A 6,999-nucleotide genomic window follows, 5' to 3' on the forward strand; every position below is an offset into this window, starting at 1 on the left:
GGCCGAACTGGCCTCCAACCCTCCCGCTTCCCGGCTAGCCCCCCGCAGCTCTGCCGATGGCTTCCACCCTTCGGCAGCCCGCACGGCGTGGGGCAGCGCTGGCCGCTCTCCTCCTCCCTCCCTGTGCCCAGCCAGCCTTTTTGGGGTGAGCGGGCTGTGGTGTGGGAGGACGGCGGACAACGGGGCTCCCCCATTACCTCGGTCTGCTGCATGGTGGCTTGACCTGCTCCAGCTGAAGCCTTTCAGCCGAGGAGCCCGACCGACCCAGCTGCAGAAAGAGCTTTAATGTAGACCCAGAGGTGTCAGCTGCCGGTGGGAAGAAAAACAGAGTCATGCTCGAGTGTTTTTGTTCTCCCGTTGAACTCCAGGAGCACAGATCAGAAGTGTTCACAGTGCTCCCACCTGAACAGCGAGGTCCATAAGCCTGCAGCGCCCGCGGTGCTGTGGATAGGACTGTTCCTGAGATTGTGATTATTTTTTAAAGAAGAACTTCATTTCTTAAACTGTAAAAAGGGTTTCTAAAGAAGAAAGAAAATAAAGTAATTTTCCCTAGAGCACCTTTGTTGTTGTTGCTGTATGAGACTTTGTAAGAGGGGATGCTAAAGGGATCTTAAGGAGATCAAAAGCACAAACATTGCAGAATATCTTTTTTTCTTGATAGCATGTGGAGTGGAAGGGAGAGCGTCTGTGTATCCGTGGACGATGGAGAGGGCTTGGCTGATGGGAGGCTGCTCTAACAGGTCAGTCACCTGGCTCCTCTCCCCAAAGCACTGAATGGAGGTTGGAGGTGGTGAGAAGAAGTCACCGTGCTTCCTCGGGCCAATGCCAAGCAGGACACAGGTGGCACCAGCAAGCCCTGGGGAGGGACAGGACATTTTCAAGCCATCTGTCCGTCTTCCCACAACAGAAACCTGAGACGATAACATTGCTGCTTTGTGCGCGTTGTATCACCGAAGTCTAACGGTGGGACTCAACCCCAAGGTGTCTACGCTGCGCGATTGCGTCTGGTTGGAGGCCGAGCTCGGTGTGCCCAGTGTCCCAGCCAGGCTGGTGAGACCCTGTGCCCAGGGCCACCGTGTGTCATGACCTGTCTTGAAAGCTGCTATCGGGGTGAGCCAGGCCATGGTCATGGGGAGATCTGATCTTCTGGGCTGCCAGCGCTGCTTCCTAGCTAAGACATGTCCATGTGTTTCATCCTTTACAGGATGATTCGTGGGAGCTGGTGAGTGCCAAGCTGAGCTGGCACTTTCTTCCACCAGAAAATGGTTTTTTGTGTTCTTGGTGATACATTTTGTTGTTCAGTGAATGGTGGAGGAAAGACATGGATTCCTTAAGGCATTTAAAACTCTGGGTGAGGATCTTTGTGTATTTGGGTCAGTGGTGGGCACCTGTCTTCAACCAAGGTCTCCAAAATGACTTTTTTTCCTTTGTTTCCTGACCATATTTTCAAAAAATACCTCCTAAATCCTCATTGGAGGTTAGTCTTAAGGATTTGATTTCCTTAAGAAACAGGCTAGAGAAAAGATGCTCTCCTTTCACCTCGGGAAGAAGGATTTGTCCTCTTCCCACCACGCCTTCACCAGAGGCAATCCCATCCTCTGCTCAGTCACTCCTCTGTTCTCTTTGTTACTTTTGACACCGTTTAACTCCCATCTGGGCTTTGGGGTGTCTGCAAGCGGCACTGGAAAGCCCACATGCTCTGTGCTGAAAGATTTGAAGCTGTTAAGAAAAAATACGTTTACTAGCGAGACCTGTACTCTGACTCCTGCTTCTGATGGGAGGGATGCTGTGTGGAGAAGGTGACGTCTCAGAAATTCCCAGCGTTGGAGCACATTTGAGTTAAAAACTGTTGTATTCTGGGCTTATTTTGCAGAACTAATGCAGCTTGAGTAAAAATATCAGGGGTGAGATGCAGCTACCTGAACACAGATGTTTAGCAGGTGCAGAGACCTCTCCAGCTCTGCTCTGCAAGACTTTGGAAGACCTGGCTCACATCTGCCAGCCCAGGCAGTTGTCCCAGGGCGTCCCCAAGCCACCAGATGTGTGTCTAGGTAGTGGTCTTCCCTGTTTTCTGATCAGGTGTGGGATTACTGTCATCCTTGTTCCTCTGTGTGACCTCTTGTAAATGCGGGGGGGGACCTTTCTGTAGCCAAGTCCTAGGGAAGGGACATTGTTCCTTCCATAAGAAATAAAGGTCCACAGGTATTTCACTGCCTCCTCATTACCAACCTCCTGTGGGTCAAGTTCACGGAGGTCCTTAGCCGCTGAGGCAAGACATGAGCTTTTTGTGGGGCTGTTGTTAACCCTGGAGCATCAGTTGCGTGTGGGCGCAGCTGGAGTTTTGGGCCGGCGTGTTTTGTGTCCACCATATTCCCCTCAATGGATGCCAGCTCTTCTGCACCTATTCCTCACTCCTGGGCCAGACACCTCCGTCCTGCACCCTCCTCCCTGACAGACGAAGCAGCCATAAATCACCAGCATTCACCCCAATCCCTTGCTCACCCACGGTGAGCCCTGGTAGCAGCCGGTGCTGCCCCAGGAGGGGTGGCCCCCGCGCCACCCTGGGGCTGCTGCCCTCAACGGCTGCCCTGGTGATCAGCGCTTCGTGTAAAATGCTCCGTAAAACCCTGACAGTGCCTCCCCTTGGAAATCCCGGGGGAGCCCTAAAGAAAACTCTCTCTGTGTGTTTTCCCTCTGCTGCGGCGTTAGCACTATTTCTTCTCCCGGCCCCCTGGGGACACACAAATCGCTGCTGTCCCCGTTACGCGGTGCTTCTCCACGGGCCGTTTGGCTCAGCTGAAATAACTTGCTGGCGCTGTAAGAGGCTCCCTCCATCCTTCTCCCTGATCCTCCCTGTGTCCCCGTGCTCCCTCCAGCCTTCTCCCTTGTCTTCCCCGCGCTCCCTCCATCTTCTGATTCTCCCTGTGTCCTCACGCTCCTTCCGTCCTTCTCCCTGATCCTCCTCTCCGTGCTCCGGGGCAAGTCTGTCCTGAGTGGGTGCTGGTGGCTGGTTTGCAGCCCTGGAGATGGGGCTGATGGGGCCACCGCCGCTGGGGCTTGGAGGAGGGGACAGTTGAGAGGGACAAGGTGGGTGACCTGCACTGAGGCCGATGCTGCGGCATCCCCATGGGGATTGGCAGCTGAGGTGTCTTAGAAAAATCAGTATTTCCCCTGCTCAGCGGCTAGAGGGAAAACACGTCCCCCAGGTACCAGGCAGGATGGTAACCAGGGCTGTGTCCTGCCCACTTGTCCCTCCTGGAGTCCATCTGACGCCTGGAAGCTGCTCTGAGGGCGGTTTGGGCAGGATGCGCTCCTGCAATTACACTTGAATTGCCTGGTGCTTAAAGCAAATTTTTCAACGCACGTATCCCAGAGCAATCCTCTTACACAAGCAGCTTTCAGTTGTACAACTTCGCACAAATTGCCGTCTGCAGCTATTTCGGGGACACGCTAAATTGAAGACCCAGCCAGCCGGCGTGGGTTGCCGCTGCAGCCGTCGTCAGACGGTCGCGGGGATTGTGCTCCGGGTGTGCTGGGGCCAGGCAGCTTCGCTTCTCCTGGGAGGATGGTTGTTTTTTTTTTTTACCTGCTCTCCAACAGCAACATTTCATGCCTCACCTGAAATCGCTTCTTTTAGACTTAAAATAGCCACTCACCGGGATGCTCGTGTGGGCTGGAGGTTGTGGGGTTTTTTTCACAGGGACGTTTTAATGGTATGGGATGCACGCTGAAAAAAGGGATCTTTAGTTAAACGAGGTCTTTTCTATTCTGCCAGAGATCAGCAAAAGATCCCAGTCTGGGAAAACCTCTCCAAAGTCGCGATTTCAGGATCAGCCCATGCTCTTGCGACGGTGACGCTCTGTCACTCTAAATACATTTGACTTCACAGCTGGGTAATTCCGACCATTTTCCACAGGTTTTGATCTGGACCAGAGCCACCCTCCAGCAGCGCATACCTGGGGTGCTGCTGGGGTGCAGGGGGGTCTCCCTCCTCCTCGCTGCTCCCAGGGCTGCCCAGGACCCCCCCCCCCCCCAAAAACCCCCCCCCCCCCCGCACTGACCTGAGGGCGCGCTTGCTCAACTCCATCCAGAGTTTCCACCCGCTGGGGAAAAGAGGGAAGGTGGTGGGGCCGGTGTGCCAGCTGCCCCACCTGGAGCCCCAAGCCGACCCCAGCGTGCAGAGGAGATCCAGAGGCAGAGACCTGCACCCACCTGCTCCAGATCCAGCCCTCTCCCAGATCCCTCCTTCTTGCGTAATTCATTAAAAGGGTTGAGTGTTCGTTTTGCAGTGCCTCTCTCTACCTGCGGTCTTTTGCGCAGTGGGAGGTGGGGCGGGGGGTTTAACGCAGCCCCTGCCCACCCCACAGATGGCTGAGCTGGGATGGGGATGGCCACCGAGAGGATGAGTAGATGCGGCATCGCTCGCGGTGGCGAGTGAGGATAAATATATTTGTTTCCAAAAATCTCCAGCAGGAAAACATCCCCCGAACAGAATTGTCATCTATCAGCTTTGTCTTCATCTGGCTCCGCTCCTAAATCATTTATGATGTTAGAGCCGTTATTGTGCCTCGAGGGGAAAGGAAGAAGATATCTGAATTAATTGAAGGAAGGGCATCTTCTTCATTTCATCAACTGCAAACTGAGCCAGGAGTTGGCAAAGGCTGCGGGCCCCGCGGGAGGGGACCCGACCCAGCAGCGAGAACATGTGCTGCTCTAGCGGCTCGCTGCGATGAAGGGGAGGCAATTAATCCTGGGGAAATATTTCAAAGGAAGCCCTTGCTTTTCTGGAGCTGAGCTTTCCCGGAGGTGGGAGCTCACCGGTTCTGTCCCCTCCTCCTCCTCGGCTCCATCTCTGTCTCCTCCCCTCCCCGGCCAAGCAAGACCGACCAGCGACCGCTCGCTGCAGCAGGGGTGGAGGTGGTGGGAGCTCCTGGGTCTCATTTCCAGCGGTGATGGGACGTTTAGGAGGAGGCAGAGAACCCATGCCAGGCATCACCCGGCTCCTTCAGCCAGTCCGAACCTTCGCTCCCAAAACCCGGGGAGCAGCGGCATGATTGAAGCCAATGAGAGCACGAAGCGGGGTGATTTTATGGCTGTCACCATCCACCGCCTCATCCCTGGTGCCCACGTCTCCCTTCCAGCGTGGGGCACAAGCCCGTGTGGCCACATCCTCCAGCTTCTCAGAGCAGGGCCACCGTGCTTGGGTTGTCTCCCTGGTGCTTAGACAAATCCCGACCTCTCGCCTCGTCCCAAAGCCTTCCTCTGTTATTGCTTGGAAAGACTGAGGAAGGAAAGGTATTTCTGCCGTTTGCACAGCCCTGGTGACCCCATGTCATGAGCAATCCTCAAAAAGGTGGTGCTGAGATGGTCCCCCATCCCAGGAGATGCTGGGAAGTGTTCGCAGAAAGATGGCGGAGGAGGCGATAACCACCTCCAGGAGCAAATTGCTGGTTTAAATTAATTATCAGCATCTTCTGCAAGGGTGGAAGCCCCAGGGGGGAGCCTGGGCTGGCCGGGGCAGGGGGCGGGGAAGGGCTCCCGAAGTCCTACAGCCGCTGATTCTGAGGGTGGCCGGAGACGCAGCAGGGCCCTGGAGGTGCACAGAGGCGGATGCCGGGAACAGTTATATTTAGGCTGGTGATTTAAAGCATTTCCCCCAGAAGCTGCTGTTCATGTCAGACTGGAAGTAATTTACTGTCGCAGCAGGCTTTCCATTAGTTTTACTATTTATTCTTCCTTTTTTAACAAAAGCTGCCCTGTGTCCTCAGCACTATCCCCTGGGTCTCGTGCCCCTGGTGACTTTCCCTGGTTCCCGGCCGACTCTCTGCCCTCTCCCCAGGGACCGATGTAGCCGGAGCTCCCTGTGCTGCCTTTCACGGCCAAGGGGGACCTGGTGTGTCCGTCCCTGACGGGGTATCGCTGCGTCTGACCTGGCCTTTTCCTTTTATACCTCTAAAAACCCGGTGTGGTGGCTTGGAAATGCCACTCGATACCGCCTCCCTGGAGGATGCTGTCCTGGCTGCAGCACCCAACCCTGGGGACACTCCATCCCGGGGACACCCCATCCCAGGGCTGGAGCCTCCTCCCTCTTTCTGTCTCCCAGCCTCTCTGTCTTGAGGCTGCCAAGGCCACGGCTCCATACGTGTATTAAAAGTGTCCAAAAATGGTTATTCCCAGTGACGGATCTCCCAGGACAGCCGTGGGCTCCTCCGAAGGATGCTGTGAAGGTGCAGCCCCGCGCTGGGGACGGCATTCCTGCACAGGGCTCCCCACTTCCACTGGGCAATTCTGGGGGGGTGCAACACAGAAGATGCCAAAAATTGCTGGATCTCCGGTCAAGGGGGTTTGTTTCGACAGGAACAAGCTATAGCAGCTAATCCCTCATCCCGGCTGTGCCGGTGCGGTCCAGGTCAGAGAGGAGCCAGGAGCAATCGCCCTGGCCTGGGGTCCAAGCTTTCCAATAAATGGCAAAAAGCTCAGTTCTGGTTTTCCATGACATTTAGATTAAATCTCTTGGGCGATCTAAATCCAAGAGATCAAATCTCTTGGGAGATTTAATTAGATTTTTTAATTATTATCATTTTCTCCTACACTTTTCTCTGCCTTCATGTATTTTAAATTTTTTTTTAAGGAACCAAGTAACTAAAGTTGTTGTTTTTTTTTAATAAACTGTTCTTTTGAATGAAGAAGGAAACTTTTCAAGGGTTTCACAACCCGAAAATGAGCATTTGAACTGGAAGATGAGCTGGGAAGGGTCTTTCCTCGTGGACAGTTTCTGCTTCAATGATTTGGTATTTTCACGTTCTTCCCCACCTCACTTCAGGGTGGGCTCAAGCCCGTCGGGCAGCTGCCAGGGTGGGCGGGTGCTCGCTGCCGGGAGGTCCTGGCCGCAGGAAGCCAGACCACGGGATGGCCCCGGCGCCCCCGTTGCACCGGTGCCTGGTGGCACCTTTGGAATTAAGCTTTCTAAACCCAAAAAACCCTTTTGGGATAGATCAA

Source organism: Pygoscelis adeliae, unplaced genomic scaffold, assembly GCF_000699105.1.
Source record: "Pygoscelis adeliae isolate BGI_AS28 unplaced genomic scaffold, ASM69910v1 Scaffold282, whole genome shotgun sequence".
NCBI classification, from domain to species: domain Eukaryota; kingdom Metazoa; phylum Chordata; class Aves; order Sphenisciformes; family Spheniscidae; genus Pygoscelis; species Pygoscelis adeliae.